Raw genomic sequence first — 25,653 nt, forward strand, 5'->3', positions numbered from 1 at the left:
ATGTGAATCTGTAATAGTCACTTGAGAATCATGTATTAGTCCATCATACGAATGGACCAGATGCCCTTTGTCTGTTCCCTACTCCTCTCTGGAGGCCTTAGCTGCTAATCCAGGATGGTTTCCTTCCCATCGCCATCATCAAGGAGCCGGCCTGCCACCCTCTGTCAGACAGGTATCTCTGCTTTATGGCAAGTATTATAATCCCAGAAAGCACCGGCTGTGTTACACTTTTGTTCAAAATACAGACTTTAGGACCTAGTACCTAAAGCCTGACTATCTCAGTTGTGATATCATCTGTCCATTTCTTTGCGTGCTCAGTCCTTCCCATCAGACGAGCAGCGCTCCCGCCTGGCCTGCAGTTTTTGCTGTCCAGTCTTTATGGTGCTGCTTCCTTCCGACCACCATCCGAACCCTCGAAACTCTGCAGAAGGAGAAGTGCCTTCTTTCATGCCTCTGTTTGTAGGAAGCAATTCTTACTGCTGAAATTGAACCTACAATTCTACAGACAACACTATCAAGTGTTTCCCCAGAAACAGCCATCCAGAGGCTTTACTATTTAATATTCCTTTTACATCGTGTGAGCTACGAATATAATAAACATGACAGAGAAGGGGGTGATCAATGTTGCTGGCGACTGTAGCACAAGGCATTTATTGAGGAAATGGGACTGGGGCTGAGCCCTAAAACCTGGGCAGGTTTGGACGGCTGGAGAGGAGAGAGGCTGGGTGCCCAGAAGGGACACAGAGGGTGCAGCCCAAGGAGGAAGGCGTGGGAGTGGCGGGAGCAGCAAGAAGTTTTTTTCTTGGAAGAGCCAAGTGCTGTAGATAAGCAGATAGCATCAAACTTGGAGCACCTATCTTGTCGGAGGCATAGAGCTCCCCACGGAAGATGCTGAACCAGAATCCTGTAGGAGCAGAAGGAATCCAATAACAACACAGAGATAAGAACAAATAAGTTACAAATCCAAGTACAGATTCCAAGTTAATTAGCCTCACCACTTCCATGTAAATTTGGACTCTGATCTTCAAGATAGCAACTTAATAAGGAAGGGAGTTGAAAATAATTTCAAATAATTTTTTTTGTCCAGGATGATCGTTTTAAGGAACAGGAGTTGAATTAATGAGAGGAATTGTCACGGGAGGCCACGAGGGCCAGTCTCCCGCTGCGGGGAGGGCGAGGAAGGGGGCCTCCGGTGCAAACAGCTTGCCCCACGAGGACAGCACTGCCACCCACACAGCTGCCCAGAACCCATGTGTCGCTGTCCTGCCGTGTGTTACCCTCCTGCTCCTGGTCACCAGCTCTGGCACGGACCAAGCCTGGGGCCCATGCCCCTGGGCCAGCAGGAAAGGGACAGTCAGGCATCATGGGGGCGGAGCCCAAAGCAGGCTGGGCCTTCCACCAAAACTTACAAAGTAAGGGATTTCCAAAGCACCTTGCAAAGAGCACTAAAAAATTGCCAACTGGCCCTCCTACCCACAAGTAAATTGGATCTTTTCCTAGGAGAGTAATTAAAAGAATTTCGGGGACTTTCTCCTGAAATGACTTAAACAGGGATGCTAATGTGGTCAGACACACGTAGCCCAGCTCCACAAACTCAGACCAAAGCAGCTTCGCTCAGTCCCAGCAGGGGCTGGGACGGCCAGCTCTTCAGGAGACCTCGGCCTCCCATGGAGCCTGCAAACACCAGAGTGCTGCCCATCTCCCGCCCCTTCTCCCCCTGCAGCGTTCCCTGTCTCCTGCCCCATCTCTGGGCTGAGTCCACCTCCAGCCCACCCCCACTGGGCTGTGGAAGAGCTGCTGGGGGGGGGCAGGGTAGTTCTGCTGCTGTCTGGTGTCCACAGCCGTGCTCGGATGCTGCCTCCCTTCAGTCCTCCTCCATTAGGGTGTGGCTGGGGCCTCACTCTGCTCCCCAAACCCTCTAAACTGGGTCTTCATTCTTCAAGTTGCCAAATGGGGCCACTGGCCAAATCCAGGCCATAGACATGTCGTACTTGGTCAACACCACATATATATTAATATTTTTAAAGCCCCTTAACTACCAACACCTAGAAATAAGCAGAATCTGCATTTGTTCAATAATGGGTTTCAGCGCCTCTTGAAATACGAGAAGACCCTCTAAGGTTGAACCTGTTTTCCAGAATCCTTAGACGAGGCCTTGGCTTCCGGCTCCCCCGCCAGGCTCACTGTGCCCCCAGGCTCACTGTGCGTGGGCCCTCCCCCCCTGTCCTTGAGGGATTTGGGCCCCTGCTCCTACCTCCACCTGGGCCCTTGCTGACCTGCTGTGTGATGTGCCTGGGGTGTTGGGGGGAGTGGGGGGGGCAGGCCTGCTGCCAACGGAGGAGCCCCCGGGGTGTTTTCACGGCTGCATCTAGTCCCAAGGCATGAACCCCTCCCTCAGAGCTCTCTCCAGAGTGGGGGTAAAGCTGGTGGGTGGGGGACTGGGCCGTGTATCGAGGCTCACCTGGACGCCAGGGCTGGCGCTCCGCACCAGGACCCTGACCTCTGCGAAGCTCAGTTTCGTCAGCTGTGATTTGTCACCCTGGGCCCCGTCTCCTTCATCCGTGTGGCCGCAGGCAAGAGAGCCAAATGCAGCCTCCCGTGCTAAAAACCGGAAACATTGGGAAGTCATAATCTGAACCAATCGAATCTCATCTCCCATTTAGACAAACACACCTTCCTAAGCACCTGGAAGGCCGGGTTCAGACAGAATTTTCAGACCACTCTGGGCTTCTCTCCGAACTGAACAGTGTGGAGACAGCCCAGGCTGGACAGAGCATCTCTCCTGGGTCTGGTCACCGGCATCTGAAAAGGAAAAACAGCTCCGACACCTGGGAACTTGGAAGGAACTTGGAAGGAAGGTTGCTCAGTGCGGCAACCACAGGCGGCCACGGGGTTCTCCTGTGGGACATCATCTCAGACAAGGTCAGACAAGGTCACTCGGAGACGATCATAAAGTGAGACAAAACAAGGACAGCTCGTTGTTTGTCTAAACACAGGTAGAAACAGTCACCATACCAACCACAGAACAGCAAACGTCCCGTCTCCTGGCTTCTCTCCAATTCCTTCCTGACCCTGACAGCAGTCTGCTCTCTCTGCAGATAGGATGTGCTGAGCTGCCCCATCCCAGAACTGTCCCTCTTTCTGACAGCACTCACTCTAGAGTGAGTCCCTGCTTCATTAGCTCTTTACCGAATGACCCAGCCAAAGCCCGAATCCCACAGTAGCTCACCCCCTTACTGAGGGGCCCCACGGTTCCTGGTCCCCCAGTGAGTAATGCACCCCGCTCCTGCAACCATAGGTGCGTTTGGTTCCTGGTGATCTTTGCTGGAGCACGTGACACGCTCACCCCAAGCAGTAGAAAAAGATGGAATAGGGCATCCCATGAGAGCACTGAGCCAGGCCGGGCCTGTGAGCCATCCGCTGTTCTGCAACGCACCTCGGCGTCCTTTATGCAGCCCCGAAGCCCCCGCACTGAGCCAGGCCTTGCTCAAGCCCAGCCAGGCCCTCGACTGCTCTCAAAGGGCAGACCCAGCTCAGCCGCTTCTGGACTCCGGCCTTTCCTCACGGAGACCCAGCTCCGCTCCTCCTTCGGTCAGGCAGCTGTGAGGACACTTACCTGTGGCATCCCGGCGAGGGGCGATGGCCTAATTTTCAGTGATGCAGTGACCGCAAGGGCAATTATATTCAGACGTTTTGTACCATAAATGCGTCTCGCCAAAGCGTTTTCAAAATGTCTTATGCTTTCTTCATTTTGATTTGAAATCCCTAATTTCAGATATAAGTCGCGCCTATGATAGCTCGAGCTACGAGGCCGCTGAGACGCGGTGGCTCAGCCCCTTGACCCACGCATAGTGAATTCAGTCGGGAAGGCCGGGAAGGCCGGGGCCTCTCAGTGCTCAACAATATTCCTTGTTGAAAGGGACTGGGGCGCCTGGGTGGCGCAGTCGTTAAGCGTCTGCCTTCGGCTCAGGGCGTGATCCCGGCATTGTGGGATCGAGCCCCACATCAGGCTCCCCTGCTATGAGCCTGCTTCTTCCTCTCCCACTCCTCCTACCTATGTTCCCTCTCTTGCTGGCTGTCTCTCTCTGTCAAATAAATAAATAAAATCTTAACAGAAAAAAAAAAAAGAAAGGGACGGGGAGAACTTAATTCTGCTAATTCTTGTTATTCGTCCCCTGGCTTATTCCCCAAATAGTGTGAACTGCTTTACAAAGGCACATCCTTAAAAAGTAGGTTCAAATAATTAGGAAAAGAGAAAAAAAACACAACAGAGGGTAAATCCAGGTGGCAAGGGCTCAAGAGAGTGTCCCTGCTCTTGAAGTAAGTCCCTTCCCCCAGCCCTTCCCAGCCCCACTGACAGGCTCCACCTCACCGCCCCTGCTCTCCAACCCGATCTCCCACACTCACAGACCACCACCTGTCCCCTCGAACCCAGAACACATCTCAGCCCTCCCCTTGTCAGTCACCCACCATGAGAAGCCGCAGACCCCCAGCCACTCCCTCACATTCTGTACTTTTCTCTGTGATTCTGTCCCCTTGTCTTGTCCCTCATGAAACCCTAAACCCCCTGGAATCCATCAGCAAAACCTCGTTCTTCTCTCCCTTCACCTTCTTGTCATAGTGACTCCCCCAGGACACCCTCAAGAGTGATCCTTTCTTCCAGAGCCCCAGCATCCTGCACCTCGGGGCGGAGTCATACCCGCCGGACCTCTGTGGCTGTTTTCAGACCATGTTCCCACCCACTTCCCTACAACTCCCAGCCTTGAATCTCACATCACTGGACTAATTCACGTGCTGTCCCTCCCTGCTGTCATATTCACCTCGGCCACTGCCCCACGTTTCTGAACCTCAGCTCTGAGTCCACGGACACTCTGTTCCACAGAGGCTCACGGCTTAATTTGGGAATTCTGATGCACATGGGTGCTCTTCCAACCTTTGTTGGATTCTCTTGGGTTCTCCAGCAGCCCATCTCCACAGCCCAGCCTCACGCTCCCACAGCCAGAGCCGGTCCCCACTGAAAGTGGGGTCCCAGATCACCAGCATCAGCATCACCCGAGAGCTTATTAAAAATTCAACATCTCAGACTTCACCACAGACCTACTGACTCAGATCTGAGACCCCTGGTGGATCATATCCACAGGAAAGGCTGAGAAAGCCCCACTGAGATCTAGAGCTGGAATTGCTCTGTCATCTCAACTTCCTGTGTCCCACCCTCTGACCAATACTTTTGTTTTTCCAAGTCATTCTCTCTAATTTTCTTCATTGTCAACATGGCTTTGGGCCCCCCTGGACCTCAGCTCCATTGAGGACCTCAGCCAACCATCTCCCCTACACACGAGATGTCCTCTCCCCTCGCCTTCCCTAGAGGGGGCCTACCAATCCTAGCAACTCCACAGGATACACTCCTTCAAACCCCACGCTCCCCTCTTGCTTCTTCGCCTCTGCTGGCGGACACCACAGCCCCCGTAGCCATTGAACCTAACACTTCACCTTTACCGTGCCTACATCCAGGAAACCAAACGTGGCCGGAGAAAACCGCACAACCCCTGTGATGGGTCTCATGTCATCCATGACCACTTGGAGTGAGCAAGCCTGCCTGGCAATCGACCCCATGCTCCTCTGGTCCATTGAGCCTCCCACTTCCCCACACAAATATCCCACATCGTCTCCTCCTTCCTCAGCCCCCAGCGCATCCGCCCGCACCAAACACCCTGCTCCCACCACTGAAAAAACGGAAGCCGTCAAAGGAGAACAGATTCGCACCTCACACGTGTGCACGTATCAGCATCACTTCCACACGCTCCTCTCCTGCCGATCTCACAGGAAGGGGAGGCCAGAAGTGTTCAGTGCACAGAATCTCATGGCATAAAACCCCCCACAGATCTAATCATGGTGGATGAGAACTTGACTCCGGGCCTCCCAACAATCAATACAAATTATAAAATGAACGATTCTGCTCGTAAGTTACTCTGCACAATCATTTCCCAGTCTCCAAAGCAAAGTCGTGTGTACTTTTCTCATCTACCAACAGGCCTCTGGATCCAGTATCACTCACGCATTTTTCTATGCAGATGGATCTTGAAGACATACCCTTCTTGAATCGTCTAGTATATTTCAAACCTTCACTCTTCACCACGGAATAACGGTGACATTGATATTGGAGGAAAACCACTTCTAGCAACGAGAGTTGTGCGTGGCACACATAGAAATCATATTGGCATGTCTTATGATGGAGGTAGAAATTGGTTCCTAAAATTCTTAACCCCAATCTTCTGCAAATCTCTAGGAGAATTTTGATTGCCACCGTGGTATTTTTGTGTAGCTCTAAACAGGCAGGTCTATTGATGCACACTTTACGTAGACGTGGAGTTCAGATTTCAGAACAAAATGGGGTTGAGGAGTAGATTTAAGAATTTTTAAACTAGGGGTGCGTTGGTTAAGCCACCGGCTCCTGGTTTCAGCTCAGGTCATGACCTCAGGGTCACCATCTCAGATTCATGAGATCGAGCCCCATGTTGGGCTCCACACTCAGCGTGGAGCCTGCTTAAGATTCTCTCCCTCTCCCTCTGCCCCTCAATGCTCACACCCACTGTCTCTTTCTCTTTAAAATAAAAATAAATAAAACCTTCAAAAAGAAGAAATTTTAAACTAATCATTCAAATAGCAGCTGTGATTCTGTTGTCCCCGGTAATATTTTTCAATTTCCTAAGAGGTGCTCAGCCACACTATTTGGCTTCACCCTGAAGGACTGACCTTGTGTTCCTGCCGACACTGCAGAGAGACGATCACCTTTCCCATCCATGTCAATTTTCTCCGTGCTTGGCACATGGGCAACACGTCTCCCTGCCTGGTTCTCAGAAGGCTTTCTGCAAACGTTGTAGTGGTGTTGGGTTTTTGTGTTTTCTGTTTCTTTGTATGTTTGTTTTTGTATAATGACAGAAGGCATAATTTAAGCCACGTAAGATATAGATGAAAATATATATATGTGTATACAAATATAAATATATATATTTAAATCAAGAAGTCTTCAGATGAGAAATTAAAAGGCCACAGAGTAATTTTTTCAATAACGAATCTATTTTATCCTTTAAAAGGGACAGTGGCTAATTCTGAAGCAGGTACTTATCTCTTGCCATGTTTATTACTTTTTTCCTTATTTTAAAAGATATTTTTCTATTTAGGGACCACAGGCCCAGGAGACCCTCACACTGGCCTCCTCAGGCTGGGAGTCCTATTTTGAGTGCCCTCCAGAAAATGTTTATGTCGTGTCCTTCACAGAGGGCAAGAGGATCGATTAAAAAGGCCGTATCTCCTCAATGGAGTTTTGAAATCAAGTGTGTAGAAAAATCCTATATCACATTCTGCCCCCAGGTCTTGTTCTAATTTAATCACATTCATAGGAAACAACAATATTGATTTCTATGGGCAGCTCGTAATAACTTCAGGTACATAACATCACAAGGAATTGCAAGCCTAAGCAACATTGTATAACTAATGAGTGCACAAAAATAAAACACTGTATGGACATGTTTAGAGATATGCCAAAATCTAAAAAGATTAAATTGCTTCAGACCATACAACAAATACTCACAGACCTACTGCAAATAAGTATATTGGTTCTGAAAAAAATATGAGCAATGCCTTCCCTAAAGCAAAAGTGATAAAATCGAATCTTTGGGGGCGCCTATCAAGGACAGTCCAAAACCTCATTAAAGGAGGCATCTTTTTAAGAAAATCTGTTGAAAAATTAATTTAGAAGTTGCCTTCCTCAATTCTGAGCATGTGTACCTATATTTTTATTCCACTTGATCATAAAATATTGCATTTTTTTAAAATGTATTTTTATTTATTTTTTTCTGAGCTATGTCTGCCTAATCTAAAGGATACTGCAAGTCTACTGGAACAGGGCTTTTATGTGTGTTATTAAACAGGGGCAATTTTGTCCCACAGGGGACATTTGACAATGTCGAGAGACATTTTTTTTGTTGCCACCATTGTGGGTCAGGAGCAGGAAGTTGGTACTGGAATCTGGTGGGTAGAGGCCAGGGATACTAATACACAGCCATGTTTTGTTTATCTGCTCACCTGCTGGTGATGGCCATCGGGTTGTTTCCAGTATTTGGGTATTATCAGTAATGCTGCTACGAACATTTGTGAGCAAGTCTCTGCACACACATATGATTTGCTATATGTTCGACACACAAACATTTTAAATTTGATGAATTCCTATTTGTCACTTTTTTCTTTTATGGATTGCATTTTTGCTCATGTATCTATTTGCTCTCTGCCCCACCCAAGCTCAACACGATTCTTTCCTAGGTTTTCTCGCAGAAGCTATACACTTTTAGTTCTTACACATAAGTCTATTATCCATTCAGGGTTAATTTTTTTTTAAAGGTTTTATTTATTTATTTGACAGAGATAGAGACAGCCAGCGAGAGAGGGACACAAGCAGGGGGAGTGGGAGAGGAAGAAGCAGGCTCATAGCAGAGGAGCCTGATGTGGGGCTCGATCCCAGAACGCCAGGATCACGCCCTGAGCCGAAAGCAGACGCTTAACCGCTGTGCCACCCAGGCGCCCCAGTGTTAATTTTTAAGTGTTCTATAGCAAGGGTCAACATTCATTTTTCTTGCATGATGATATCCAATTTTGCCAGCAAGATTTATTGAAAAAACTATCCATTTTCCACTGAATTGTTTTGGTCCCTCTGCCCAAAATCAACCATTTCTTTTTATAATAACTATCGTGTACATCTCTGCGAGTGTATTTTATACTCTATGCATGTATACTCATATTTTATCTCCCTTCAGTTCTAAAACTTAATAACATCCACTATTCAGAGATCATAGTGTAGATTGTCTGTGGATAATCTACTGGGGGAAAAATTAGAAGCAATATCAATTCAAGTTCAAAATATTGAGAGTTGGAAAGTATACTTTGGAGCTTGGACGTGAACCTTTCGCTTCAAATACAGTTATATTCTACCATAGCATAATTTTGTGTTGAGGAAATTTTTTAGATTGGTATTATTATTTCCTGTGGTTAGCTTCCGGGACATTAGAGAAACCGACACATATTCCATCTTATAATATATTCAACTTGTGGTGAATGTTTCTCTGACGGTGAATTAAAAGTACATACACAAATGTCAGATGAATTTTGTTTGAATTCGAAGTGAAAGCGAACTGCTGTGTGGTCCTGCTTCTACCTGTAGTGAAGCCTCACTGGAAACCTGGGGAGAGAATGTGGCTGCTGAGTGAAAACGTGGCGGATACAGTCCCACAAATACCTTTCAATCATGGGTGCTTAGAACCTGTTCAAATCTCAAACAAAAACCAAATCCAGCCAAATTATATAAATTCATTGAGATGTCTGTTTTTCGACTTTTGCTCTTGATGGGTGAGGCGGGTTACATTTCAAGTCCATGCCATTGTCCTCAATGAATATAGACATCACACACTTTCCTGTCAATTCAAGACCGAGTCACAGCTAGGTCAAGAACAAGCTTATGTGGTTTCCGGCTTTTTAAGGAAAAAAAGAAATCTTTCAATAGCAATTTTGCTTTATTTCCCTCCTAGAAGTTACCACCTGTAGTCCCTTTTTGTTTCCCCACATCTCCTTTCTACATAGCTGCCCCTTTTAAGATATGTCCTGGTCTTGTTTTGCAAATGCCAATAGAGAATTAGATTAGAGGCCACGACATGGGTTTCCACACAAAGCAAAGCCCTAGAGTCCTCTAAAACAAAGAGACTAGGGCCATAACTCAAAACCTTGGTCTTATTTAAAAGCTAGACTATTATGAAAATTGTATTCTGGTTTAGGAGATCAGGTTGGAACAGCCAGTAACTGACAAACAGTGATGAATGAGCACACCTCAGTCACGTGGAACAAACACATCTTGGAGGAGTTCCGACAGAGCCTCCGGCAGCACCCTCTCGGAAGCCGGGCATGAGCAAGCCCACGGCCCTGGAGATCCCACTGCCTTATCGAGAGGACAAGAGCAGGGTTTTCATCCACTAGAACCCCTGGCTAAGCAAGAAATTCACATTGTCACAGCAATAAGCAAACCAAAGCTGACAATCAGAAGACATATTCTTCCCGACGTTTTTTGGCTGTGTTTTGCACGTTGAGCTTGCTTTTCATGCTGGTCTTGGCACTATCTTCGTTTTTTTGATGATTTCTGTACAAATTGACATATTGATAAATCCTGATAGCTATGACAGTGATATAGAGCAAGGTAAATATTATAACTGCTATCACGCTAGCAAACAAAGAGAAAGGAAAAACACAAAGAACGTAAATTATAGACGTTGACCCAAATAGAAACTGTACAGACATCATTGTTTAATAAGTCAGGTAAGAATTATTTTCTATATAAACCAAGCATTTCCTGTATCATAAATTAAAAAACAACAAAATGTCAAATTCTGAAGGTAAGTGGTGTTATGAAAACAGTTTACTTCTGGGTTCCTTCGGTCTTAAATTACAGTAGTTATATGTGATTTTCCTAAGAGGATCCTTCTGTTCAGGGATTACATTAAAAGTAAGAGGAAAGATGAATGTCAAATCTATGCTGATACAAATGCATATGCAAAAAGAAGCAAAACAATTTTAATTGCTTATATCATAAATTAAAGATGATAAAAGAACATTATGATTGGAATTCCACTCCTATCTTCGGAATGAAATACAACATACACTTATCTCTAAGACTGTGCACACATTTCAAGTTAATAAGAAGGCAGGCTTAAATTATTTTAAAAGCATTATTTGGCACCATCATGGAGTGGTTAAATGCCATTAATATGCAAATAAAAGTGTACACATTTTAATAAATTTCTTTTAAAAACTTTAATGACAGACTTTTGAAATACAATTATGCGACATGAAAATTATCAATACTTATTGCCAAAATATTGAAGGAATATTTATCAGGTTCATTTGGAAGGAACACGGACTACTTGAAATCTGCAGTTGTCAATGTTCTAACATATTGATACCATTAGTTCTGCTCCTGGTTCTCAGCTCTGGGTAGCACATTAGTCCAGTAAAACAGAATCTACAGGCAGGGGTCTGGGCTTCAGCATTTTAAACCTCTTTTTAGGTAATTCTAGTTTTTTATTTAATCATTTTTCTTTTGAAATAATTATAGATTCATATGCTGCTTGAAAAACACTACCGACTTCTCATCTGTGTATCCACCCAGTTGCCCCCAGTGGTAACATCTTACATCCCTATTTCTTAGTTCTTAGTTTTAGTCATCTTTAAAAAAAAAATGTAGCTGCATAGAAAGTTACAAAGACAGTACAGAGAAGTTCCATGAATCCTTGACCCACTTTGCCCCAGTAGTTACATTTCACAGAATTCAGTGATTCTGATTTGCAGTAAGTTGAGGGCTATCGAGCTACTCCACAGGAAGGTATTTATTCAAAGGATCATATGGAAAGTATGGATGTCAACTCTACCATGAGGTAAATACATATGTAAAACAAAACAAAACAAAAATCTTCCATTATAAATTGAAGGTGATTCACACAGGCATTAATTTATATATGCTCTTAGTAATTCAGAACTCATACTAGCAAAATATTCATGTGGATTAAAACTCGTATTGTGAAAGTAGTGTTTCTCATTCTACTCGAAGGAAAGCACGTACAGCTCCAGTGGAGCCCAGTAGACCCAAGCTTGTTTGGGTGCAACTGACCACTTGGGAAGTCTGGGCATGGTCACCTGAGCCAACGAGCGCCATAGTTTTTGGTCTGGCTGATTTCTATCTTCAAGAACACACAGACTCCACCTTAGGTAAGAGAAGGTAACATTTTTTTTTTAAAAATCTATTTTGTCTTAGCTATCCTGTTTTTGAATGCAACACTTCGTATAGATAGTTTAGTTGTTGCTTTGGGATTACATTTTGCATGTATAACTTATTACATTGGTGTCTACATTTTGCCATGTGAAGTGGAGAAAAATTATTTTTTCCACTTTCTAATTTGTCTTAAATATTTTATCTACATACACCGAAAGCCACATTAGACAAGGCAGTAATTTTTGGCTTCAGTTGTCAAACTTAGAAAACTCAGGACAGGGGCACCTGGGTGGCTCAGTCGTTAAGCGTCTGCCTTCGGCTCAGGGCGTGATCCCGGCGTTATGGGATCGAGCCCCACGTTAGGCTCCTCCGCTGGGAGCCTGCTTCTTCCTCTCCCACTCCCCCTGCTTGTGTTCCCTCTCTGTCTGGCTGTCTCTATCTCTGTCAAATGAATAAATAAAATCTTAAAAAAAGAAGAAAAAAGAAAAGAAAACTCAGGACAGGAAGGGTATTCATACTGGACTTAGTGGCATTTTTATTCTTTTGGTTTTTCTTTCTTCGTTGCTGATTCTACAACTTTAATTCTATAGTCATCTCATTTCTGATTTAAGAACTTCTTTTAGTTGCTCTTAACAAGGTTTCTGTGTCTTTTTCAAGCCTCAGGCCCCCGGACAGTCCCAGCACGTCTCTGCACTGACCATGGGAGGTTCTGGAACTCAGACAGAGGGGTCTGCACTTGACCCAGGAGACACCCCAAGGCAGTAGAGCTTCTGAAACGGGACAGGGTCATGGAAGCTGTTTCACAGGGATTATCTTCATCTATAAAGATTGACATCCTGGATAATTATTAAATCTGTGAGACCGACCAAAATATTTCATAATAAGGGGCACCTGAGTGGCTCAGCCAGTTAAGCGTTTGCCTTTGGCTCAGGTCACGATCCCAGGGACCTGGGATGGAACCCTGCATTGGGGCTCATCAGGGAGCCTGTTTCCCTCTCTCCCTCTGCCTGCTGCTCCCCCAGCTCATGCTGTCTCTCTCTCTATCAAATAAGTAAAATCTTAAAAAAAAAAAAAGTAAGATTTCATAGTTATTTCAATAAATACTTAAGGTCTAAGCCAAAGGGGAACTAGGCGGGGCTGGGAAATAAACAACATATTGAGATCATCTAAAGGGAGGAAACAAAAATGTTTATTTTGTTGATTTTGGAAAGAGTAAGAACGTATTCCTGGCTCCCACTCTCAGCTCCAGGAAGAACTGTGTTAGACCCAACCCACTCTACCTGCTCTCTTCTGATTGGGAGCAGTACAAGAAAAGAATCACACAAAGTGTCATTTTCAGAAAATAAAAGCATAATGTTATTAGCAAAATCTCCTTTGATTAAAAAAAGTACATGTCACTTGTCCACAATGTGGGATGAACACTGAGAATTCATGAACTATCAGGAAAGAGGCCTTTACTGCTCTGCTTTCCAATCAAGGCTGGGAAGAGACAGAGAGGGTGGTCAGGGATTTGAACTAAACTTTGTGTAAATGACCTTGGCCTTTCTTCCTGGAAATGCATCTCTTGACCTTGAATGCAAGGTTGCCTGATGGAGGGAATTGCCGAGGCTGTGAGTGGGGAGGTCTGTGACCCTTACCTCTCATGTCCAAAAGCTGGGCCCTCTGGCAGTTTGGACCCAGCTACTGCTCGCAGCTCTGAGAGATCTGTGCACACTGCCCCAGGCCTGCCACATTAGCAAAGGATGCTGAGTGTGGGTGCCCTGGGGAAGAGACTCTGTCACCACATGACATTTGCCATGCCTACCATGGTCCACCCAGCATCTTGTGGACAGAAGAGCAGAAAGAGGAGAGACGCCAACAGGCTGCACAGGTCAGCACAAATGTACAAACCAGAAGCATCTTTTACTTGTTTGTGTTCATCTCATCTCTTTGAGGTGTGAAATCAACATCAAATTCTTAAAATATTTTGGTCCTAATAAACAGTGATTTCTTCCCAGTTAAGATTTGCATTACCATGTATGGGCAGTAATGTTTTGTTTTAAAGTTGTGCTGCAATGTATTCAGACAGAACACAGTCTGTGAGAAAATATACTGAGAGAATGCGCTATTAATTACTATGAAATGAAGCTTAGTTCAGCAGGTACCAATCCTCCACCACTCCACGTCGTGGCAATAGCTGTGCACTTGTTCCTAAAGCAGTTTGCACACAGTCTGCAGGAGCCTGGGAAGGCAAAAAGGACCTTGTCCTCCGAATATCGAGGATCTGTGCTCTCATGGCTGCGTGATGTTTCTGATCACAGGGGTGAGACAAAGAGACAGGTGGCCACTGTTGTTGCACCTCCCCACATTGCTGCAAACTCTTCCCCCTCTGGCTGAAGTGACTTCCATGGGACTTAAAGGGAGGGTGCCTTTCCCACCCCTTTTTTGTCCTCCTCTCTTTCCCCCTTTAAGAGAGACAGACATTGAAGATTAGGACATCCAAAAACAACTGCATATACAGGAAAATTTACAAAGTCACTGCACATGCCCAAGGGAAGGTGTCGGCTCAGAAAAGACTTGAGGAGGCCTTAAATTTACACCTCAGGCTGATCGTCAGCACAGAGACAGACTACAGCGCTCTAAAAATAAACCACAAAACACAGCCAGCAAACTGTGGGGAAGGTAGAGAATCCGGTTTCTAGAGTTTTCACATTATTTTATTCAAATGTTCAGTTTTCAGCCACAACAAAAAAATCACAAGGCATGCACATATGTTGGAAAGTATAACCTATTCAAAGGAAAAAAATAAAGCAACAGTAACTGTCCCTGAAAAAGACTGATGGTGGCTCTACTAGAAAAAGACTTAAAATAACTGTCTTAATGGTGCTCAAAGAACTCAAAGAAACATAGAGAAAGTCAGGAAAATGGTGGATGAACGAAACAGCAAGATGAACAAGAAGATAGAAAGCTTAACAAGGAGCTAAAACGAAATTCTGGAACTGAACAGCATGACTGATGAAAAATTCAGTGGGAGGATTCAACAGCAAATTTGAGCAGAAAGATGAAGGAATCAATGAACTCAAAGAGAGGATCGTGGAAGTTATCTATTCTGAGAAACAGAAAGGAGGAAAGATTAAAGAAAGGCAAATAAAGCCCACAGGACCTATGAGACAACATTAAGAGGACCAACATACTCCTGGTGGGAATCCCAGAAGGAGAAGGAAAAGGAAAAAGAGAGAGAAGGAGGGAAGGAGGGAAGGAAGGAAGGAAGGAAGGAAGGAAGGAAGGAAGGAAGGAAGGAAGGAAGCAGGGAAGGAGGGAGGGAGGAAGGGAGGGAGGGAAGGAGGGAGGGGCAAAAGAGTCACAGAGGCAGAAATTTTTAATTTCTCTTACAGTCAAACACAATTATAAAAGATACATTTTGAGATTATGCGCCCACAGACTCATGATGTAATACAATAGGAATGAACTCTTTTTAGTTAAAATGATTGAATGCTTTGTCAGCTTCTAAACTAGTGGCCAAGCTTTGAAGAATCCAGTGAATCCACACGGCTTGAGTATCTAGTTGGAGCCATTACAGGCAGAACCCCTGCGGACATCTGAATGTCTGCAAACAGAATTTCTGAGGTATCCTGTCACAGCAGTTATCTGTATTTGTTTGGGAAAAGTTTAAAAAATTGGCAATCTCAAAACAGAAAGAAAGGTCTCTTGGCTTTTTCAGTGTTCTCATTAGTGAACCCAGCACCATGGGGGTGGGGGTGTGGGTGTAAAACATTGCTCAGGAGCACAGAAAGACTCAAGAATCAGAGGATAAGGGACACCTGGGTGGCTCAGTCTGTTAAGTGTCTGCCTTCGGCTCAGGTCATGATCCTGGGGTCCTGGGATCCAGACCTGGGTCTGGCTCCTTGCTCAGTGGGGAGCCTGCTTCTCTTTCTGCCTGCTCTTCCCCCCGCTTGTGCTCTCTCTCTTTCTCACGCTCTGACAAATAAATAAATTTTAAAAATCTTAAAAAAAAAAAAAAGAATCAGAGGCTAGGAAGTGGACCGGAAGTTGGTCAGATTCTCCATATGTAATGTCAGGTCAGCTCAACTCTAAAACGATACATTTGGTAAATGTTCAATTTATGTAGGAAAATCCCACATTGGAGATTTAACTGCTATGGAGATTTTAGGGCATTACATTGAACATTAAACAACCAAGGACTTATACAAGTCCCTTCTCACTCCTTCACATCCTGGGGACTGTTTAATGGCTTAGCTGCTAAATGTTCACAAGACAAATTTGATAGCTTTATTGACTTTCACATATTCCTAACTTACCAAAACAAAACAAACAAAAGCAAATAACAACCACAAAAGCAGAGATGGGCGGGGGGGGGCACTGCTTTTGTGGGTTTTATTTGTTTTTGTCTGTCTTGTATTGTTAAGAATATATGAAGGTGTTTTGTTAAGTTAGGAGTATGTGAAAGCTTTGAAATAATTCTGACTCACATCATCTATGAATATTATACTATAATAAAATCAAAGTAATTAATGCTATTTAAAATTCAGGAAGCACAAAATTGTCTTGTTAGGGTATCTGGCTGACTGTGTTCACAAGAAGAGTCCGTGCGTTTCCTCGAGAACCTTGAATTCCCATAGATATTCCTTCCACCTTCAGGCATTTTATACTTCAAAATTTTCACGGGAAACTTCTAACAATGGACCTGTCATTTTTTGCACATTACTCTCCATTCTCACTAAGGGTCTCGCCTATCACATGAATCAAATATAAAGAGACTTTCTAGAATACTAAATTAGGCCTTGAAGTTCATCAATCAGGTGCCATTTTGGTCACTCTATCCATGGGTTGCCTCACAGTGACAGAAAACTGGCATGACCATATGTCACCCATCACCAGGGGGTCAGTCACTGCACTAGATTTAGTGCCTCCCATAGTTAAAAAGTAAAAACCCAGAAATAAAGTCTTTTCTGAAGAATAGACTAGAAACTAGAATATGAGATATTTTTCTTCCTATTGTAATCACCGCCTTTTATCACATTATTTAAAAGAGTCAGGCAAGGACAGAACCATGTTACAGTTCCCTAAGCGCACAACAGGTGAGTCTCAGTCCATGAGAATATGGACAAGTTGGGTTAGATCATTACCACGACCCTCATACTTTATTATTTTCTTAGTGAAAAGATAGGTCCTAAAGAACTTTAAAGGACCCGCACAATGAAAAATACTGTATTTGACGTTCACTGTGGTTTAAAGCATGGACTACGTGTGGGGAGATGAATTATAACAATGGATTAAGTGTGGGAAAGGTTTCTACAGGGCAGTTGAGTTAGACTACCTCAGAATTGGCTTATTCAGATTCACTGAAGCCTGTTTTATTAGCCCATGAGGAGGGTAATTACTAGTTGCCCCTTTCCTGCCCTTAAAAGTTCAGTCCAAAAAATGCACAGTTTAGTAAATTAAGCTAATTTAACTTTATGATTTGATTGGGTTAACAGGATGCAAATAATAAAATTACTCATAATATTCCAAAAATTCCTCCAGGGTTTTTTTGTGTGTGTGTGAAATTACACCCCTTTTTCAATTTTGCAACATTTCCTTTTATTTTAAAAAGGTATTTCTTAAGTCCACAGTAAGTCTTTCACAACCCAACCCTAATATGAGAGAGAGAGAAAGAGAGGGGGTGAAAAAAAGATGTTGTAATGGAAAGGAAAACAGACCTTGATTTTTCAAATAAGGTAAAAAAAAAAAAAAAAATCAGAAGCACATCATCTGTGCTGGTTCTCATGTGCCCAAGAGGAAAAACAAAAATAAAGACCATGTCAAGAAAACGGTTGCCACTATGGCGTCTGTCATTCATGGTTTGTGAATGTATCTCCAGCAAAGTGAGGGCAAAACCCCCTTCTCTCAGCTGCCTATAAATAATTCACATTTTTGTCAAAAGACTCTCCTTTTTTGAAATGTAGAAAATTGATTCTGATGGGAAAAGGAAATACAACTCATGAGGGAATGGAAGAGAAAATACACAGGGATGATTTATCCTGTCACATTTTATGTCTCGATATCTAGTGTGAGGAGATACATGCCTGATGATGAAGAAAGGCAGGCTGGCAAAAACACGGACGTCTCCTCTCGGATGCAAGGAGTTGGGGCTCTGAGAACTTAGCCCCATATCAGATTGTCTTCCACTATTTACTCTCCTGAAAGAGACGTGCTCGCGGATTACAGCCTATGTCCTACCTAGACTAACCGTCTTGCATACAGATGAGTAAACTGAGTCCTAGAAAAATGAACTCATCCAAATTTACAGAACGAGCTAACTGTCAATGGCTGGGTGAAGACTCCCGAAGATTACTGAACAACCTTATTGTACGATTGCTTGAGACTTAATCAACTAAGTTACACAAGGTGTCCACTTCCTCTCCCATATGTCAAAAGAAAATTTAGTGAGAATAGAACTAGAATGCACACACAAGGACTGGTGTAAACGCCACTTGAGCATTTCCCTGGGCCTTTTTTTAATGATAATATTCTCAGCATCTCACCAAAGCCTTACCAGGCTCTGCCCAGGGTCTCAGAGCAGCGAGCTCTGCCTGTGTTTCTACACTGGGCAAATTATCTTCCTGGTGTCTCACCTCTTCTGTGTCTGCTGGGATAGAACAGTGTCAACACACGACTCCCTGTTCACCTCCCTAGTGAAGATGGTAGCCCACCCCTCCACATTCCCTACCCCTTTGCTTTATTTTGCTCCATAACCTCTGACTTCCAACACTCTCCAGTTTTGCTTATTTGTGACCGGTGTGGGGGTTCCACACAAAGCTGCAAGCTTTATGAGAACAGGATTTTCTTTTTTATGTCATTGTTCGTTGCCCTGTGCCCGAGCCTAGACTAGTGCCTGCCGCACCACAAGCGTGGTACATATTTTTGTCGAATGATGTGGAGTGTTGTGGGAAGTTCTGCTGTGACTCCTACACGAACGTTTCCTCTTCTTTGCGCAGGGAAGGTATCCGCAGCACCCTCGGCCACTCGCAAGTGAGGCCACAGTCCGCGTGTTTAAAAAAACTTCTTGTCAACAATACTGCTCCTTCTCTCTCTCTCATTCCAAAACTCCTTACGTGCTCTGGGATGAGAAACACTCATTCCTATGGTATCAGGCATTTTCCCAACTTTATTAAAGCTCAAAACACACGCACCTACACTTCTTTCTCTTTGCATTTCTGCTAAGACAACTCCCGCTTTGAAGGAATAGACGCCAAGGTGTAGCCCGAACAGGAGAGAATTTAGAAGGCACCCGGAGAACAGGGGAGGAGAAATCCATTGGTTAGTCTATCAAAGTGTTAGATTTCTACATGAGGAAGTGCAAAATAAAATGTCTTTGAAGCCGCCGTACATTCTAAGGGTTCTCTATCAAATAAGCAGGACCTGAAGGCCATAGAAAAGCCTAGACTGCATGTTCACATGTCATGCTCACCCTTATACTTAAGACAAAACTAGGACCATTCTTGCAGGTAGTCAGAAGGTAGATCTCGAGCTGGTCTCTTATTGAAGGAACTGTCTTTGTAAACCTGACCTTGCTATTATCAGATAGAAAACAAATCAGAACTTAATACAGAGAATTTCTACTCAAAAGGATCATTGCATGAAGAGGAAAGAAGGTATTGCAGTGATGCAAGGGGGCTATCCAAACAGGCAGAACCCCTGGCCAGAAGATCTGAAAACAACTCCTCCAGGGGTAAGAACAAACAAAAAAAAAAAAAATTTTTTTTTCTTATATGGGGAGGAGAGAACAAGGCAGAAAGAAACAGGAGTGGGGAAACAGGGTAAGGGGTGGAGTGATCAGGCAGCAGGTCAGAGGGTCCTTGATGCTGAGGCCAGCACACTCTCCGAGGAGGTTGTTCAGAGCCTGGAGGAAGGAGAAGGGCGTCACCAAGTTTGATTAGTGAGTATTTTGTTCTGACTGATCAGTGGGGATGAGGGGTTCAGCCAATTATTTACGAAACAAAGAATGGGATCTTGGAGGGGTGTCTGGCTGTCACAGGTAAACAAGGTGGCATCTGCAAGTGAGTCCTATCTAGGCCATTAGTGGAGGGAGGTATCTTTGCAGTGAGCCCATTCCGGAGCACAAAGGGACAAGGGTTTCCTAATGCCTGTGGTTTTCCTAGATCTCAGGGCTCTGCGAAGTTCCACACTGTCAATATCAATATCCGATCACAAATCATACGTGAAAGAGCTGAAGACTCCTGACCCTTACTCAATGAAGAATCTGTGTTAGTTTCCAGTTTCCTATTGACTATGGATTTTTTTTTTTTATGACATGATATCCTGTACCTTATAAGTGTGGCCCATGTGGTGCCCGACTCAAATGAATCCCTCAAACGTAAGATGAACCCAAGTGGAAACTCCGAAAAACTACAGAATGCCCTAAATACAGGGATAATTAGGACCCCAAGTCATAGGAAGAAACATGTGTCAGTGCAATGGCTGGGGCGGTTTCCTACATCATTGTTCATCCCAGCTGCAGGTGCACGACAGCGGAACGGGAGCAGCACGGGGCTTTGTGATCAGCACCAGAACTGTGAAGACCTAAAAAGAGCTGTTTCTTTAAACAGTTTTCTAATTTTCAATTTTCAATAGAAGACTGAAGATTTTCTATAGGAAACCTATGGTTTCAATCCTTGGTCTTCTAATCTTCAATCTGAGAGGAAGTCTATGTCCTCACACTGTAAAGTTTTTCTCAGCATTAATGACAAAATGCTTGCCAAAATCCCAGCCAGGAATACCCACTGAGAGTGGCTATACCCTGAGGTCTTGGGCGTTGCCTGTCGCTTCCACTGGATCACCTCTGACTCATGACTCCCTGAGACACGCTCAGCTGTAGATTGCAGAAGGAGGAGATTGTAAGTAAGTAATCTTCCTGACGATTTCTAAGTTATTCACTCACTTCAATCCTAAAATCTCTCCATGGAAGTTTCTTCTGGGGGGAAACCGTGTTCCTATTTGAGCTTCCAAAGTAGAGCTGGCAGGATGCCTATAACAGCCAATGTCTGCTGCGAAGGATTTCTTCTCAACTTGTCCTCACAAGTTAGCAAAGTAAAACTTTTTTTTTTTTAAGATTTTTTTATTTTTTTACCAGAGAGAGACAGCCAGCGAGAGAGGGAACACAAGCAGGGGAGTGGGAGAGGAAGAAGCAGGCTCATAGCAGAGGAGCCTGATGTGGGGCTCGATCCCATAACGCCGGGATCACGCCCTGAGCCGAAGGCAGATGCTTAACGACTGCACCACCCAGGCGCCCCAAAGTAAAACTTTTTTTTTTTAATTAATATGCTATCTGATCACTGCCACTGCTGAAGAAAACTGCTATTTTCTAAAGGTTATTTTTTATTTATTTGTCAGAGAGAGAGAGGGAGAGCACAAGCAGGGAGAGCTGAAGGCAGAGGGAGAAGCCAACTCCCCACTGAGCAGGGAGCCCAATGCAGGACTTGATCCCAGGACCTTGGGATCATGACCAGAGCCAAAGGCAGACGCTTAACCAACTGAGCCATCGAGGCGTCCTGAAAATTGCTATTTCTAAACCACCAATAAAACACAGAAACAGTTCCACTAAAGAAGCATTGTTTCTTTGTTTTAGGTGATAATATCATTATTCTAAGACTTGCATAGTTATAGATCTGATCTGATCAAGGAAATACAGTGAAACTTTTTGTCAGATTATTAAGAGAGGGTTGTATTAGAAGCATGACAAGGCTAACATATACATAGTAAATAATGACTTGATTTTGGATTATTACCCTGGGACTATGTTGTGTAGCACTTCTACTGAAGAATTACACCACTCTCACAATGCACATGTAACAAAGGTGCCGAAAAGTAACTCTTCTGCTTGGGTTATTAGGACGTTGTGCATAAAAAGGAGATATATACATATGAATGCTTGTTCTAGTCCCTGGAATGTTGCAATACCCAGGAAATGACCCCAGGGGACCACTTCCACCTGCTCAGAAAAACCCAGGGGGTTCCTGCAGCACTATGAGCTTCTCAAATGCTCCCAGAGAGCTGCAAAAGAACCCAGCTTGCCATAAATGGAATAGAACAGAATGAATGCTTTAATATTTTCATTAATTAGGACCTCCAAAGATTCTCAGTTGAATTACTACTCTGTGATATATATATCAAAGGTATTTTTTTATTAATATGTATGAAATTGATTTGATCTGAATGAAAGGGGGGAAAAAGCATTTTTTGTGTGTTTTGTTTTGTTATTAAGGAAAATTTATTACCAGAGTGGTACGACATTGCCCGTTCAAAACGAAAATTTGGTGTATGTTTACATTACGAGGAAGAAGGAAACAATGTTCAGTGTTTAAATAGGAATGAAAGCATACCGTAACCACTTTTGCTAGTGACTGTCATTTGCCAAGTCCTTGTATTTTCTCCAGGTAACTATTCATCCTTTCTTCCGAATGAAGGCACAAGGATTCTAAAAGGTAGAGTAAATCTCAAGAAATATCACTGAAACACCTGTGGATGCGAATCTTACCTGCAACAGGATTGTAAGATGCTTTCCAAAGTCATGGTGTCTGGAATTCACAACTAAAGCCTGTAATTAAATAAGAAATTCTGATTCTCGCATTGCATCATGGTAATCGAATATCTGAAGTACATTAGCTCAATCTCCCTAAATGGTCTGTCACTATCTAAATATTTGTGCTATAATCGATTTTTAAATTATGCGATAATTATACTCTTAGCTTGCTTAAAGCCATGTTACAAATAATTTTTTTAAGTCGATGAACATTATTTTGCAAACCAGCATCTCTTCCTCATTAAAAAATTTAAAGTTGGTTTAAAAGCTATTTTCCATAAATGTTCTACAAATGAGAATTTAATTCAATATAATTGTGATTCAAAAAAAGGAGAACACATATTTATAGACAAGAGCCCAAATGACCAGAGCTACCAGAGCTACTAGGTTCACTCTTAGGTAGCGTCCACACCAACAGTGATGAGGGAGCAGAATGCTGGCTGAAGACAAAGCATAAGCTGACACCCCACAACCTCCCCCCACCCCCCCACTCTTGGGTGGGACTGTGTGACATTCTTCCAGGAACCCCCAACCATCTTAATGTTAATGACTTGCTAGAGGGAAAAACAACCTTAACTTGACGATGGCCAGGCCTCTGGTATCCTGTGAGTCTTCTTTAACATATCAAAGTACTTTCTCAACCTCCTTTTCCTTACCTCCCCCAACTCCATAGCATAGAATCAGTCACCCCTCACCACCCGGGGCAGCGGCTCTTTCTGCCCATGGGTCCTGTCCCTGTGCTTTAATAAACCACCATTTTGCACCAAAGACGCTTCAAGAATTTTTTCCTGGTCGTCGGCTCCGGACTCCACCCCACTGACCCTCACCTGTACTCCACAACTACATCAACAGGGCTGAAGTAAGTAGCAGCTGGAGGACCAGCCAAGCAAAGGGATGAGGTCATTCGGAATCAAAGGCCACAACTTGGGAGGAAGGAGGGTGAGATGTATGTATAATATTGTCTAAAGTTGATTTTAACTCTGACTTAATTAAATTATTTAACTTCGTAAAACATTCATTATTTTTTCCCCAATATTTAAAACAGATCCAAGGGTGCATAGAGAAATAGTGGGGTTTTTTTTTCTCCTTTCACAGAATGGATAATTTAAAGGAATGTTTCTTCACACAAGGAAATTGTAAAAGGGAACAGCTAGGTGTTAAATACCGCCAAATGTGGAGGGAAAGTTGTTTCAGGGTAAATTGCCCACAACAAGCATGTTGTTTTTATATGTTACGTAGGATGACATACGCAGTGTAGATTGGTTCTTTAAAGATTGTTAATGTCGTTCATGTATATATTTGTATACATACCTATTATGTTAATAAAAAGCATTAAAAATATCTGGATATTGAGCATAGGGGACGGGGCCTGGGATTGGACTGAGGAGAAGGCTTTGCTTTCTTTTATCGTTTGTATTTCCGCAGGACGACAGACACATGCATCATTCGCATAAATGCCTAAAACTGGCATCATTCGCATAAATGCCTAAAACTGGGGCCTATTGTCTCTAGATCGGCCAGCCTCGCCTTCTCCAGATCAGTTACTGCTGTTCGGCAAAATTTCTCATCCATTCATTCACTTTACCTGTTTCAGATCAAACTGCGAGTCATAGTTGAAATAGTCTTTTCAATCTTCTAAATTTTTTCAGAGTTGTCATTTTACTTATATACCAGCTTATGATCAGCGAGAATAATTCACCCGTGAGGACGTCTGACACCAAGGCGCGGTGGTCGAGGAACAGGAGGAAGAGCTGTGGTCCCTGCACCTGCTCTGAGGCCCGGACATGTCATCGGCCCCTGGCTTCCAAGGCTACCTGGCTCCTGGAAGTTGTAGCAAAGGCGACCTTTCTAGCGCACAAAACCCCGGAGCGCGGACAGTTGTGGCGCTGGTGCATGTCCCCTCCCTGGTGGAGTGGGTGGGGGCTCCTGACTCTCGCGGGGTCGTTGGGCTTCACAGCCTCCTCTGCGAACCCAGCCGACGCAAGCGCGACGCACCTTCTCCCCTTGGCTTCTGGGAAACTCACCTTAAGTAATTCGCTGGGAGAGTTCTGGCAAGTACGAGGTGTGGCAGCGCACAGGGGTGAGGCGGTGCGCCTGGTGGCTTTGAAAGAACCCTCTTTCCCTACCGATGGGTTCCTGGGAGAGAGCTGCGGTGGGGGGTTGGGGGGAGGGTTCAGAAGCGGCTGTGGCAATATGGCACAAGGAGACAAAAATGTAAACACAAAGCAAAGAGGAAACCATGGGGATTTCAGGCTTCTGCTTTGTTCTTGTGTCTTAATAATCTCTACCCCCAAGGTGGGGCCCAGCTGACCCCTGAGATGTGTGTCACATGCTCTACCGACTGAGCCCGCCAGGCGCTCCTCCCCTGTGCTTCTAACCGTGGGTCAAGGGCTTTGAAAGACAAGAGCCCTGCGTGGGCCCAGCCCCCCCCGTGTGCGCGGGAGGCGCAGGACCGGCTGTGATTAGGGCCGCGTAGGCGTCTCCCGGGAGGGCTTTGCGTCCGGTCTGGTCGGGCTCTACTGGATACTGTGTATTCAGCGCTGGGGGCTGCTGCAACAGTCTTCAGGAATAAGGTGATGGAAACTACACTAAAATTACTTGGTTGCTAGAATACAGCGGATCCTCCTACTCGCCCACGTTTGTTTGTAACCTGAAAAGCAGCACTCGCGTCGTTTTTGTGGTCACTTGCGGACATGCTCAGGGCAGCCAAAAATTCGAGTGTCTCGGTGCACACGTCCCCGCAGAAGCTGAAGACACAGCAGCCGGTCTTGTCTCGTGCGGAGGGGACCACGGGATGGAGGCAGGAAGGGCCCCGACAGTGAGAGCTAGCGGCTCCGGCTGGGGGCCGGGTGGTGGGACTCCCACTCTGGCACCTGCTTCGTGGGGCGGCCTCAGACGACGAGGCACTCCACGCTTCTGAACACAGCTTCCTCTGTGGTGAAATTAAAAAAAAAAATCTACCAAGATGAACTATTTGTTTAAAGTTGTGGATGATAATCTATGTGACGTATGTGTACATGTATTCCTGAGGACTGGTTCAGTATTCACTAATCGGCTGCTTGAAGCTCTTATAGAATCCACCTTGGATAACAAGAATCTCTGTATTTGCAACTAGGTAGGAAAGCATAAGTCACCCATACTTAGAAGTCATCGATACCTATGCTTTCCCACATGTTGCAAATACACAGGTTCATATATATACACACAGGGAATAAAGCCAGAACAAGGAGGCAGAGTAGAAAGAACTGGCAATGTGTTATACCTACAGGAACAGCAGGACCCTCCC

The 25,653-nt window shown here is 44.5% G+C and overlaps 1 long non-coding RNA gene across 1 annotated transcript; it reads right to left on the bottom strand.

Moving 5' to 3' along the window:
• Window positions 1-857: 857 nt before the first annotated feature.
• Window positions 858-22,347, bottom strand: LOC109490291. Its single transcript, XR_002143597.1, has 3 exons — window positions 22,323-22,347; window positions 2,462-2,601; window positions 858-904 (listed from the first exon to the last, which is right to left on the bottom strand). It is a non-coding gene; the product is annotated as an uncharacterized LOC109490291 (long non-coding RNA).
• Between the last annotated feature and the right edge of the window lie 3,306 nt (window positions 22,348-25,653).

Source organism: Ailuropoda melanoleuca, chromosome 17, assembly GCF_002007445.2.
Source record: "Ailuropoda melanoleuca isolate Jingjing chromosome 17, ASM200744v2, whole genome shotgun sequence".
Lineage (NCBI taxonomy): Eukaryota > Metazoa > Chordata > Mammalia > Carnivora > Ursidae > Ailuropoda > Ailuropoda melanoleuca.